At 41.0% G+C, this 15,481-nt stretch overlaps 1 protein-coding gene and 2 non-coding genes across 3 annotated transcripts in view; all 3 read right to left on the reverse strand.

Annotated features, from left to right (window-relative positions):
- Nucleotides 1–15,481, reverse strand: part of LOC143024572 (dynein axonemal heavy chain 7-like) — a 377,264-nt gene that overhangs the window by 120,600 nt on the left and 241,183 nt on the right. The gene's annotated exons all lie outside the window — the stretch shown is intronic.
- TRNAM-CAU (transfer RNA methionine (anticodon CAU)) lies at nt 88–159 on the reverse strand. The gene has a single exon. It is a non-coding gene; the product is annotated as a tRNA-Met (tRNA).
- TRNAM-CAU (transfer RNA methionine (anticodon CAU)) lies at nt 1,842–1,913 on the reverse strand. Its single transcript has one exon. It is a non-coding gene; the product is annotated as a tRNA-Met (tRNA).

Raw genomic sequence — 15,481 nt, forward strand, 5'->3', positions numbered from 1 at the left:
ACCCTTTTGGTTCTCCTTCTCAATCACGCTCACACGTCGACAGCCACTCTCTGCATTCAGCAATGTCCCGGAAAAATAAAAAGTGATTAGCAGAGCGTAGTTTCGATCTACGGACCTCTGGGTTATGGGCCCAGCACGCTTCCACTGCGCCACTCTGCTCCGGAAAGAGTGAGAAGCGCAATCAGTTATGACTGTGAATGAAGCTGAAACATCTTCCACCTCAGTCCACGGGTCCTGTCAAGGCCGTGAGCATGCGCGTGCATACAGTCGACTTCATACGTGGCGGAGTGAAGTAGACTTTGGAAGACATGTTGAGTCATCTCAAAGTAGGTATGAAGATGAACACGAGTAAAAATAAATTAATATTAAAGTAGGAACTTCAAAGTAATTATAATAGATGGTGGGAATATTGAATATGAAGATTTTACTTAACTAGGCCAGATGGCGAAGCTAACTGAAGGTCAGCAAACTAATAATAAAAAGGCATCACAATGGGCTAGAAAATGTTTAGTAAATAGAGAAACATATTCGATACGTAAAATCTACAATCGATGCATAAGCCCAAAATATGATCTTCATATGAAAGATGTGGAAATTGACGATGGCGATGGATAAGGCTTAATGACAGGAAAAGGACAAACTGGGTAAAGGCGTATCACACTGGGCTATTTTTCCTTCGACACTCTACCTCTATTTGAGTAACTAGAATATGACTTCGCGTACGGAAATCTAGACTTCTTTTAGAACATTTCAACAATATGTCTAATATTCGTACAGGTTTACAACCTCTTAGTTCACAATTCACCTTTGCTATATACAACGGAAAGATAATTTGATATTTGAAGATTTGAAAATTCAAATATTGCAACCGAAGTCGTTTTAACTCCAACGAACTCTCAACGGTCGACGCTGGCGAAGCCTGTGGAAGCTTCCCAGTGTGACAACCTGAAAGAGGACCGAGGTGAAAGATAACGCGTTGGCGATAAAGGACCGGAAATGAAATTTGGACAAGGTATGTAGACAGAAAAGACGAAGGTGGATGGGGCAAATATGTTACCTATTGGTGGGATGGGAAAGACAGAAGCGGACGACCACATTAACAATACATAGAAAGAGGTGAAGGCCCTCTTGTTAAGAAAGAAAACACACAACGGGTATCGTCCCCCCGGTCTGTTTTTCCTCCTGTCTTTCCTTACAAGATCTCTCTCCCCTGAACTACTCTGAACTCTTTCATGAGAAAGAGAGAAAGAGAGAGAGAGAGAGAGAGAGAGAGAGAGAGAGAGAGAGAGAGAGAGAGAGAGAGAGAGAGAGAGAGAGAGAGAGAGAGAGAGAGAGAGAGAGGAGAGGGGAGAGAGAGGAGAGGGGAGAGAGAAGGGAGAGAGAAGGGAGAGAGAGGAGAGGGGAGAGAGAAGGGAGAGAGAGGAGAGGGGAGAGAGAAGGGAGAGAGAGAGAGAGAGAGAGAGAGAGAGAGAGAGAGAGAGAGAGAGAGAGACAGAGAGAGAGAGAGAGACAGAGAGAGAGAGAGAGAGGAGAGAGAGGAGAGAGAGGAGAGAGAGGAGAGGAGAGAGGAGAAAGAGAGAAAGAGAAAGAGAGAGAGGCACTATACTAAAGTCTGGTTCCCACGTGTGAAGTGCACAGGCGCACGACACGCCAGAGGTGGGGGGGACCTGAGTTCGGCACTGAACTCCTACTGCCGGGCTGGCCGAGTGATTCTTCAAGCGTTATGACACCAAACCACTCTTCTTTGTAACGAAGCGAGTTGTCTCTTCCCCTCAGTCACGTTCACACGTCAACATATTATCCTTGCATTCAATTATGTCTCGGGGGAAAAAAAAAGTTATTAGCAGAGCGTAGTTTCGATCTACGGACCTCTGGGTTATGGGCCCAGCACGCTTCCACTGCGCCACTCTGCTCTGGAAGATATGATGAATACAATCTCTTCTTACTGTGAATAATACTGAATTATTTACCCACGTCGCGAGAGGCGCGAGGCAACGAGTGTGCGCGTGCATGCAATCGAATACATACTCTGAATTACCCTCACACTGTCTTATCTCCTTTGATGACCTTAATAATCATGCAAAGCTGTAGTGGTTTTATTTCATAAGAAAGTGAACCTAAAATAGCTTAGTAAATACACACAAATTAGTTTATATGTAAACAGTGTTTTACGTAAAAATCAGCCAAGAGAACAAGCAGTTTTCAGATGTACTTCACTATAGACCATCAACATTGCAGAACTCGGTAGAGAAAACGTAATACAGAATTCAACATTTGTATTTAATTTTGATCGGTGGTGAAAAGGCCTGCCTGATCCAATGGAACAAACGACAATACATACAAACAAGGTGACAAACACATCGTGAAGGTCCTGCAGGACATTTACGGGGAAAGTATTGCTGTCATTCGTCGATGGAATTCTTAGGCCCTGTTCACACAAGGGGTTTGAGCCGCAGGCCCTGTTCACACAAGGGGTTTGAACCGCCGCGGTTTGAACCACGGCGGTTCAATTACAATATAAGACTATGGAGGCGTTCACACACAACTGGGCAGTTTTTCCTTGACTATGCGCTACCGCCGCGGTTTCCGCGCGGCTCAAACCGCTAGTGTGAACAGGGCCTTAGGGCTGAGTTGGGAACAGGTAGGCTTAACCCATTAAACTCCGATGACAATATTCTTGTCATTTGGTCAAATAAAACAAAAAATCATAAAACACCAAAATGTTTGATCAAACACCAGAAAAGTATGTCGTCAGTCCTCCTCGCTTCGCTTGCGAGCGAAGCGAGGAGGACTGACGTCATACTTTTCTGGTGTTTGATCAAACATTTTGGTGTGTTATGATTTTTTGTTTTATTTGACCAAATGACACGAATCTTGTCATCGGAGTTTAATGGGTTTAAACACCAATGGGGAATATTTCAATAACCAGGGATTTGCGATTGGTATTATTCTCGTTTCAGAAACAGAAATTTGCAAAATATGCTGAATCATTTCAACCAATCTCAAAGTAGGCTTGAAGATGAGTAAAAGTACAACCAAAGTAAAGTTTGTCTCGATAATTCGAAGTAAAACAAATGTAAAAATAAAAATTTAAGAATCTTGAAGTTGGAGAGCATAACGCGAGATGACTTAATACTTATTAAATATCGTGCAAACTAATGTAACAAAGACGCATCAATTATTGAGGAATATTTGGTGGAAAAAATAAGGAACCATCTATGAGGCTCTCTACCTATAATATGTCTGTGACGCAAAATTTATATGCGTATCCCAGTTACGATCTATAGATTTTGAAAACTGACGAAGGCGATGGAGACAACGCTAAGAGTAAACAGAGGGAATGGTGGGATCAATGCCGGGAATAACGCTGAGAGACAGGAAGAGGAACTTCAACCCAAGTGATATACACTGTAGCGGTGATAAACGAGCAGCATTTACATTGAGCTCAGGAAGTGGCCAGAAAAGATGATTGGTTTGTTACTAGCTGGACGTTGAGAAAGACCTTAGCTCAACAGTGAACTCCTAATGACTGGCTGACTGCTTCTTTTGACTACTATTGGTCGACTAATTGATTCACTGGACTCCTAATGGTTGAATGACGGATTCTTTGGACACTTAATGGTTGAGTAATTCTTTGGACACCTAATGGCTGACAGACTGATTCTTCGAATCTTTGACATCGACTACTCTTAGGCACCAACCACTCTCCTCTGCAATGAAACAAGTTGCCTTCTCTTCCCAGTCACGTTCACACGTCAACAGCTTATCACTACCTGCATTCAATGATGTCCCGGGGAAAAAATTATTAGCAGAGCGTAGTTTCGATCTACGGACCTCTGGGTTATGGGCCCAGCACGCTTCCACTGCGCCACTCTGCTCTGGAAGATATGATGAATACAATCTCTTCTTACTGTGAATAATACTGAATTATTTACCCACGTCGCGAGAGGCGTGAGGCAACGAGTGTGCGCGTGCATACAATCGAATACATACTCTGAATTACCCTCACACTGTCTTATCTCCTTTGATGACCTTAATAATCATGCAAAGCTGTAGTGATTTTATTTCATAAGAAAGTGAACCTAAAATAGCTTAGTAAATGCACACAAATTAGTTTATATGTAGATAGTGTTCTACGTAAAAACCAGTCAAGAGAACAAGCAGTTTTTAGATGTACTTCGCTATAGACCATCAACAGACAATGGAGAACTTGGTAGAGAAAACGTAATAAAAAATTCAACATTTGTATTTAATTTTGATCGATGGTGAAAAGGCCTGACCGCGGAACAAATGACATAACAAACAAACAAGGTGACAAACACATTGTGAAGGTCCTGCAGGACATTTACGGGGAAAGTACTGCTGTAATTCGTCGAAGGAATTCTTAGCCCCTGTTCACACAAGGCGTTTGAACCGCCGCGGTTTGAACCACGGCGGTTCAATTACAATGTAAGTCAATGGAGGCGTTCACACACAACTGTGCAGTTTTTCCTTGACTATGCGGTACCGCCGCGGTTTCCGCGCGGCTCAAACCGCTAGTGTGAACAGGGCCTTAGGGCTGAGTTGGGAACAGGTAGGCTTAAACACCAATGGGGAATATTTCAATAACCAGGGATTTGCGATTGGTATTATTCTCGTTTCAGAAAGAGAAATTTGTAAAATATGCTGAATCATTTCAACCAATCTCAAAATAGGCTTGAAGATGAGTAAAATTAAACAAAGTAAAGTTTGTCTGGACAATTCGCAGTTAAACTACTGTAAAAATAAAATGTAAGAACCTTCCAGGAGTTGAAGAGCATAACAACTTACGCGAGATGACTAAATACTTATTAAATATCGTGCAAACTAATGTAACAAAGACGCATCAATTATTGAGAAATATTTGGTGAAAACAATTAGGAACCATCTATGAGGCTCTCTACCTATGTCTGTGACGCAAAATTTATATGGGCATCCCAGTTACGATCTATAGATTTTGAAAACTGACGAAGGCGATGGAGACAACGCTAAGAAGTAAACAGAGGGAATGGTGGGATCAATGCCGGGAATAACGCTGAGAGACAGGAAGAGGAACTTCAACCCAAGTGATATACACTGTAGCGGTGATAAACGAGCAGCATTTACATTGAGCTCAGGAAGTGGCCAGAAAAGATGATTGGTTTGTTACTAGCTGGACGTTGAGAGAGACCTTAGCTCAACAGTGAACTCCTAATGACTGACTGACTGATTCTTTTGACTCCTATTGGTCGACTAATTGATTCACTGGACTCCTAATGGTTGAATGACTGATTCTTTGGACTCTTAATGGTTGAGTAATTCTTTGGACACCTAATGGCTGACAGACTGATTCTTCGAATCTTTGACATCGACTACTCTTAGGCACCAACCACTCTCCTTTGCAATGAAACAAGTTGCCTTTTCTCCTCAGTCACGTTCACACGTCAACAGCTTATCACTACCTGCATTCAATTATGTACCGGGGAAAAAAATTATTAGCAGAGCGTAGTTTCGATCTACGGACCTCTGGGTTATGGGCCCAGCACGCTTCCACTGCGCCACTCTGCTCTGGAAGTACAGTGGCATGCAGTCTCTTCTTATTGTGAATAATACTAAATCATCTACCAGAGTCGCGAGTCGCGGGAGGCAACGAATGCGCGCCCGCATGTATTCGTCAACATGCTTTCGTAGATTACGAAAAGACCTTTGACTCAGTAAAACAAACGGCAACATTAAACTCTATTCACAAACATGGTGCAATCAAATATATAGTGTTCTACAGAGTGTTTACAGGAAAGGTACTCTGTTATTCGCGAACATAAGAGATACAGAAAAAAAATCAAGATCGAGAAAGGAGTACGACAACGTGATGCAATTTCACTCGAGCTATTCACTGGTCGCTTCGATTTTTTTTGTTTTACTTATTTATTTTTCTTGAGGGGGTCATCCTAATGGCTAATTGACTGCTTCTTTGGACTCCTAATGGTTGGTCGACAGATTGACCGATTCTTTGGACTCCCAGTGGCTGCCTGACTGACTGAATGACTGATTTTTCGGATTCTTAATGACTGACAGACTGATTCTTTGGACTCCTAATGGCTGATTAATTGATTCTTTCGACTCCTAATAGTTGATGGACTGATTCACTGGACTCATAATAGTTGATTGGCAAATTATTTGGACTCCTAATGGCTGATCGACTGATTCTTTGGACTCCTAATGTCTGATCGGCTGATTCTTTGGACTCCTAGTGGCTGATCGACTGATTATTTGGACGCCTAATGGCTGGCTGATTCATTGGGCTCCAAATGGCTGATTGACTGATTCATCGGTCTCCTAATGGCTGAATGACTGATTCATTGGGCTCCTAATGGCTGACTGACTGATTCTTTGGACTCCTAATTGTTGGCTGACTGATTCTTTGAAATGCTAATTGATGGTTGATCGATTGATTGGACTCCTAATAGCTGAGTGATTACAAAGGATTACAAAGGCGGAGCATGCCGACAGGAGACCTTTTGATCCATATCTAGGTCGGATGCGAAAAAAAAATCATATTAATAATAAAATAATAAATAAAAACTATGATAATGTAAATAACAAATAAAATACATAAATAAATGCATAGGTATAGTTAAATAATAAACAAACAGGTAAATAGTAAATAATAATAAATTGACATATAACTAATAATAAATGAAAATCAGACAGACAAATGATAACAAAACAAAAACAAATAATATAAGATAAATCATAATCATTACAGCATCATTTGACTTCTAATGGATGACTGACTGATTCAACGGACTCCTTATGACTGACTGACTGATTCTTTGGACTCTTAATGGTTGAGTAATTCTTTGGACACCTAATGGCTGACAGACTGATTCTTCGAATCTTTGACATCGACTACTCTTAGGCACCAACCACTCTCCTCTGCAATGAAACAAGTTGCCTTTTCCCCTCAGTCACGTTCACACGTCAACAGCTTATCACTACCTGCATTCAATTATGTACCGGGGAAAAAAATTATTAGCAGAGCGTAGTTTCGATCTACGGACCTCTGGGTTATGGGCCCAGCACGCTTCCACTGCGCCACTCTGCTCTGGAAGTACAGTGGCATGCAGTCTCTTCTTATTGTGAATAATACTAAATCATCTACCAGAGTCGCGAGTCGCGGGAGGCAACGAATGCGCGCCCGCATGCATTCGTCAACATGCTTTCGTAGATTACGAAAAGACCTTTGACTCAGTAAAACAAACGGCAACATTAAACTCTATTCACAAACATGGTGCAATCAAATATATAGTGTTCTACAGAGTGTTTACAGGAAAGGTACTCTGTTATTCGCGAACATAAGAGATACAGAAAAAAATAAAGATCGAGAAAGGAGTACGACAACGTGATGCAATTTCACTCGAGCTATTCACTGGTCGCCTCGATTTTTTTTTATTTACTTATTTATTTTTCTTGAGGGGGGCTTAAAACATCAATGGGAAATATTTCAACATTTACAGAAAAGGTACTGCTGTAATTCGCAGCGTGGAACAGGGAGACCAGACGACAGGTGGAGAGACATGGTAGAGGTTTGCATGGAGGTTTAGCAGTGTACTCCAAATGCCTCATTGACTGATTCATTGGAGTCCTAATAGCTGATTGACTGGTTCTTCGGACTCCTAACGGCTGGTTGACTAATTCATTGGGCTCCTAATGGTTGATGACTGATTCATTGGACTCCTAATAGCTGATTGACAAATTCTTCGGACTCCTAATGGATGGTTGACTGATTCATTGGGCTCCTAATGGTTGATGACTGATTCACTGGACTCCTAACGGTTGACTGACTGATTCTTCGGACTCCTAATGACTGGTTGACTGATTCTTTGGACTCCTAATGACTGACTGACTGATTCTTTGGACTCCTAATGACTGAATGACTGATTCTTTTGACTCCTATAGGTCGACTAATTGATTCACTGGACTCCTAATGGTTGAATGACTGATTCTTTGGACTCTTAATGGTTGAGTAATTCTTTGGACACCTAATGGCTGACAGACCGATTCTTCGAGTCTTTGACATCGACTACTCTTAGGCACCAACCACTCTCCTTTGCAATGAAACAAGTTGCCTTTTCTCCTCAGTCACGTTCACACGTCAACAGCTTATCACTACCTGCATTCAATGATGTGCCGGGGGAAAAAATTATTAGCAGAGCGTAGTTTCGATCTACGGACCTCTGGGTTATGGGCCCAGCACGCTTCCACTGCGCCACTCTGCTCTGGAAGTACAGTGGCATGCAGTCTCTTCTTATTGTGAATGATACTAAATCATCTACCAGAGTCGCGAGTCGCGGGAGGCAACGAATGCGCGCCCGCATGCATTCGTCAACATACTTTCGTAGATTACGAAAAGACCTTTGACTCAGTAAAACAAACGGCAACATTAAACTCTATTCACAAACATGGTGCAATCAAATATATAGTGTTCTACAGAGGGTTTACAGGAAAGGTACTCTGTTATTCGCGTACATAAGAGATACAGAAAAAAAATAAAGATCGAGAAAGGAGTACGACAACGTGATGCAATTTCACTCGAGCTATTCATTGGTCGCCTCGATTTTTTTTATTTACTTATTTATTTTTCTTGTGGGGGGGGGCTTAAAAAATCAATGGGAAATATTTCAATATTTACAGAAAAGGTACTGCTGTAATTCGCAGAGTGGAACAGGGACACCAGACGACAGGTGGAGAGACATGGTAGAGGTTTGCATGGAGGTTTAGCAGTGTACTCCAAATGCCTGATTGACTGATTCATTGGAGTCCTAATAGCTGATTGACTGGTTCTTTGGACTCCTAATGGCTGGTTGACTGATTCATTGGGCTCCTAATGGTTGATGACTGATTCATTGGACTCCTAATAGATGATTGACTAATTCTTCGGACTCCTAATGGCTGGTTGACTGATTCATTGGGCTCCTAATGGTTGATGACTGATTCATTTGACTCCTAATGGTTGACTGACTGATTCATTGGACTCCTAATGGTTGACTGACTGATTCATTGGACTCCTAATGGCTGACGGACTCTTTGTACTCCTAATGGCTGATTGACTGCTTCTTTGGACTCCTAATGGTTGGTTGACAGATTGACTGATTCTTTGGACTCCCAGTGGCTGCCTGACTGAATTACTGGGCTCCAAATGGCTGAATGACTGATTTTTCGGATTCTTAATGACTGACAGACTGATTCTTTGGACTCCTAATGGCTGATTAATTGATTCTTTCGACTCCTAATAGTTGATGGACTGATTCACTGGACTCATAATAGTTGATTGGCTAATTCTTTGGACTCCTAATGGCTGATCGACTGATTCTTTGGACTCCTAATGTATGATCGACTGATTCTTTGGACTCCAAGTGGCTGATCGACTGATTCTTTTGACTCCTAATGGCTGGCTGATTCATTGGGCTCCAAATGGCTGATTGACTGATTCATCGGTCTCCTAATGGCTGAATGACTGATTCATTGGGCTCCTAATGGCTGATTGACTGATTCTTTGGACTCCTAATTGTTGGCTGACTGATTCTTTGAAATGCTAATTGATGGTTGATCGATTGATTGGACTCCTAATAGCTGACTGATTCATTTCACTCCTAATGGATGATTGTCTGATTCAACGGACTCCTTATGACTGACTGACTGATTCTTTTGACTCCTACTGGTTGACTAATTGATTCACTGGACTCCTAATAATTGAATGACTGATTCTTTGGACTCTTAATGGTTGGGTAATTCTTTGGACACCTAATGGCTGACAGACTGATTCTTCGAATCTTTGACATCGACTACTCTTTGCAACGAAACAAGCTGTATTTTCTCCTGAACTATGTTCACACGTCAACAGTTTATCATTCCATTAAATTATGTCCCGAAAAAAAGTGATTAGCAGAGCGTAGTTTCGATCTACGGACCTCTGGGTTATGGGCCCAGCACGCTTCCACTGCGCCACTCTGCTCTTCCTGGAAGAACTGAGAGCAATCCCTTCTGATCATGAATAATAATTAATTATTCACTCCAGTCACGTGTCTCGGGAGGCAGCAGGTACGTGCTGACATGTAACTGTTTACATAATCGTATTCACCAGGAATGTCTCTCTTGCATTTCCTCGACTCTTTCCTTTATCTCAGTTAAGATGCAATGATGTAGTGATCTTTTATCAACAGACAAGGAACCAGATATATCTTAGTGTTTATCATCCGATTAATACATCTATACTTTTCCCAAGATTGTTACATATTGAATGGATATAATTTTACATGAAAACCAGCAAAGAGAACAGGCAGCCTTGGATATCAACATTCCATTTCTGGCCGCCTACATATGAGAAACCGCTCATTCATAACAAACACTTGTGTTTGGCGTTTGTAGATTACGAAAAGGCACTTGACTCGGTAGAATAAACGGCAATACTAAACTATGCACAAACATGGTTGAAACACAGCGAGGGTTCTATCGAGCATTTATGGGAAAGGTACCGCTGTAATTCGCGGCGTGGAGAAGGTAGACCAGACAGGTAGAAAGACCTAATAAAAGTTTGCAGGAGTGACGTGGCGCAGTCGTACGACTCGAGAGGTTAAGAGAGACCTTAGCTTAGCAGTGGACTTTTAATGACTGATTCTACAACTGTTCATCATTCTCCTTTGCAACGAAACGAGTTGCCTTTTCTCCTAAACCATGCTCAATCGTCAACATCTTAACCTTCTACAGTATATTCAGCTGTCCAAGAAAAAAAAAAAAGTGATTAGCAGAGCGTAGTTTCGATCTACGGACCTCTGGGTTATGGGCCCAGCACGCTTCCACTGCGCCACTCTGCTCCGGATGAATCTATGTACCAAAGGTTTTTTCCCCCTTATAAGGGAGGTAGCCAAGTCAGAAGGCACGTAACCACTCCCACCCACCATCCTTTCCCCCTTCTTATCTTAGCTCCTCGTGGATGAAGGTTCATCCCTGTCTCCCGCCCACTGCCCTAGGTCAGAGGCAATGCAGCAAGACACAGTACATCCACAGCAAGCCCGCCTCCCTTTATTGGCGACACCACCACCCATCTCCCTCCCCTCATGCGGAAAATAGAGAAAACGGAGAGAGATATATCCCTTCGGGTTGCGTCAAAATATACAAACAACTCTCTACTCCTACCCCCTCATCCCTTCTTTGTATTATACAGAGCCATTCTCCATTCACCCGAAGTAATACTGAATTATATACCAAAGTCGAGAGTGCTGGGCCGCTGGGGAGCATCAAGCACGTGCGTGAACGCAATCAACAAGTCATGATTACCTGTCATTGAACCACCCTCGTAGTATCAGATTAACTTAATCAAAATAAGACACCTTATTCTCAACTCTCGTTTATCCAAGAACACACCCTAACTTACATGTGCGTTAATGTGCACGTAAACCTGTGTCAACCAAATACGATTTCTTAAGTATTCGGACATTTAGCTCTTTGGGCAAACTCTTTCCTACGAGTATATTGGATATACCACGACCTCTCTCTCTCTTTTCGACACACGTGTGGCCATTACAATTCATACAATGGTCAGATAAAGAAAGAAGAAGAAGAAGAAGAAGAAGAAGAAGAAGAACTGCACCCGGTTCAGTCACCAAAACTAACTCCAGACAACAGACACTCAAAACAATACACTTTCAAACGATCCCTGGGGCCGACCACTGACCGTGGCCGCCTGAGGGAGTGGGATCCAGGTAAGGCAGAGCGAAGTGCTATGATAGAGGGTGTGTGGCGAGGGTCGTAAATATACTTGGCAAGGTCTTGTGATTTTCCCTTAGGTACCTGTCGGCTCTCGTTCGTTAGTTTAGTTAGGTCCCATGCTATTTGTCTACTCTTTTTTTTTTTTTTTATTATTATCTTATTGTATTTATCTTATTTCATTATTTATTTATTTTTACTATTTATTAATATTTTTATTATATCTTATTATTATTCTATTTTATTATAATTTTATTTTATTTTATTTTTTATTATTGGGGTATGAACATGCAATGTCTCTTCTTGTAAACTATTCCATATGCTCGACATCCTTCGCACACATTTTTTTCCAATAATGACCTAATGTTATGTGTTATTAATTATCATGATATCAACCTACATTTTCTTTTTGTTGGGGTCACGGGCACATTTGTACTCGAACCGTAATCCCACGGTTATTTTTCCTCCCACTCTCCTGTGATGGCGTAATAGGTTCGAGAGATTTCATCCACGTATCATTACACCTCATTTGTATTTACCTAATTGCATTTAACCAATTTTAGTGTACAGGAAAGGAATTACATTCGTGGGATCCTGTCTCTTACTCCCCAATTATCGTAATTCGTTTTGTGCTCTGTCAGCTCCAAGGCTATCACCGAGTTGGCGCATGTTTGGGAAACTGTACTTTTTCACATCCTTCAGACTTTCTTCAATTTGTGCCCCTGCCCACCTGATACTTTCCTACCCTAACCTACAGTATTCTGTGATTTGAACACCGCAATCTAGCCCTCTCTCATTGGCCCTTTAAAAATAAATAAATAAATAAATAATATATACATTTACATATATTATATCATACACACACACACACACACACACACACACACACACACACACACATATATATGTATATATATATATATACATATATATATCATATATGTGTATATATATATATATATATCGAACGGGTTATTACAAAGCTGAGAATCACTTAGTTTTTTTTTTTATCTCGATATTCCAATCTTGAATAGATTAGGATCTCTCTTATTCATCTTTTCATCCATGCAGTGAAGGTATTTTCTTCAGCAATCTGTACGCCTTCCTCATAATATTGCTGATATGATGGTCAGGTGACAGATGTGGATGTGTGTGTGTGTGTGTGTGTGTGTGTGTGTGTGTGTGTGTGTGTGTGTGTGTGTGTGTGTGTGTGTGTGTGTGTGTAGTTACGTGACAGAAACCGGTACACACCTCTTTTTTTCCGTATCAATTCCTGACCAAGGTCAGAGCATACCCTTCTCTAGTACTAGACCTTGCACTAGACCTCTCTAGAAAAGTAATTAGCAGAGCGTAGTTTCGATCTACGGACCTCTGGGTTATGGGCCCAGCACGCTTCCACTGCGCCACTCTGCTCTGGAAAAAAGTATGGGGTTTGTGATTTTTGAATTCCATGGTTCTTATGAGACCAGTATCATACTTGACTGATGCCAGCACCGACTTCTGATGCACTCCACTTGAACTTTTCTCCACTCTGTGCATTTCCCTTTGACGACCGTTCTCGTTTATCTTTCCCATCACAGCCTCATCAATGCTTATAACACTTTCACGTTAAGGGCCACTCTTCAGCTTATTTTAGTCACTTGCCGTTAGAACCAAATCTAGTGACACGATAAAATGTTGAACGAGTCACCAAGTACAAGACCATAGTTATCTAGTTCGAGCAAATTATCACAACTCGACCTTTTCGAACTATTCTCCTACATATATATTTTTGTAAGAAAAATCTTAATCAGACATCAAAAAAAGTAATTAGCAGAGCGTAGTTTCGATCTACGGACCTCTGGGTTATGGGCCCAGCACGCTTCCACTGCGCCACTCTGCTCTGAAAAGAGAATTATGGTCTTTGTGTTTTGATACACAATCCTTATCAAAGGTACTGTACTGGCAGTGTGAAACAAGGTCTACGCACGTTTGATTTTTTTTAAGGGGTGGGGCAAATTATACGTATAATGTACTTTGATTTAACTTTCTCTTAAGTTTCATGATGTCACCTATTTGTCAGTTGCGCTGTCATGTGCAGTCGCTTTTCATCTCGTCTGTACATCCTCTCTTTCATAGCAACTGCTTCTGTTATGTCTAAGTTGAACTCAATGCCGAATTTGTTATTAAAAACTCTACTTTGGACGATTTCGGCGCTATTCTTTCTGTAACTGGTCCCTCTAACATACTCGTACCTTCCATCCGAATTTTCCCTGTATTCTTCCTGCCTATCTGCCATCGACACTAGGCAGGTTTATAATCCGGATGGAACAGCCCCTGACGTTCTTAGCAAACGTGCGTTTGTGCTCCCTGCCTAAACACTTTTGTCTCTCTCAACATGTTCCTAAGCTTTGTGCAAGCAGCACACCTGCAGCACGTTCAAACTATACCAGACTAAAGAGACCGCTCTCAGCTCTGTCTAGTTTTATAGCCTGCCATTTATTTTGCATCATTTATTTGTCTGTTATTACTTCTCTGTTTGTTTATTATTAATTTCTTTTCATTTATCATTATGTCAATTTATTATTTACTATTTACCTGTTTATTATTTAACTATACCTATGTATTTATTTACTTATTTTATCTATTATTATTTATATTATCATAATTTTTATCTACTTATCATTATTATGATTTCTTCGCATCCGACCTAGTTGTGGACCAAAAGGTTTCATGTCGGCACGCTCCTCCTTTGTAATCCCTAATGTCCTGTTCATCAAGGTACTCGTATATCGAATCTATTCTTCATAGAAAGACTATGAAATAACCCTCGGCTTGTGACTTCGTTTATCAACAGAATCGCTTCCAAAGAGGATGTTTCATTGTGGATTTTACATTTCTTTTTGAATTTTAGTGATCTTTGAAGGATTGTGGTGAGACCTAGAGTTGTCGACCACAAACCTTTGACATCTGAACCATCCCCAAATAGTAGCTATCGCTCTATGTGCTCCCTATTTTGTAATTCCTGGACAATCTCTATAATTTGGAGACCTATAAGACGACATTCTTTTGGTGAAGATATTGCTGAACAGTTCTCTACGTCACCCTTCAAACTTTTTTTTTTAACAGTGCGCCATCTTTTTACAAACTTCTGACTAGGGTCAACGAGCAGACCTTCCCAGAAAAGTAATTAGCAGAGCGTAGTTTCGATCTACGGACCTCTGGGTTATGGGCCCAGCACGCTTCCACTGCGCCACTCTGCTCTGAAAAACAATATTGAGTTTTGTGGTCTTGACAAACTATCACAACCCAAGGTGCTGGCAGTAGGGAGTAAGGTTTTGTAAGTCTGTGTTTTGGTTACAAGTATATGCACACACGTATATACGAGTTAGTTCATTAATAAAACATGTGCTTAATGCATTTTGAACTGGATTTTAATGCACATAATTTTCTGTTAACACCTACTACTTGGCTAGCAGGGCTGTCATGAACAGTCACTTGAAAAAATAAATAAATAAAATAAACAAATAAATAAATCTGGATATATCAACTCACTATAAAATACTCTATAAATTAGCTCGCTCTCTACTTCTCACATGGGAATAAACATCAATCTTAGTAGTATTCTTACGAAGTTTTCCCCACTGGCACGGTACTGTATTAGATTCACAAATTATGTGCATGAAAACTACACTGATCTTCCACTTGAGGCCACCATCCTTTTCATTACACGGAAGTA

This window comes from Oratosquilla oratoria, chromosome 4, assembly GCF_046742065.1.
Source record: "Oratosquilla oratoria isolate Oo_2021 chromosome 4, ASM4674206v1, whole genome shotgun sequence".
NCBI classification, from domain to species: Eukaryota; Metazoa; Arthropoda; class Malacostraca; order Stomatopoda; family Squillidae; genus Oratosquilla; species Oratosquilla oratoria.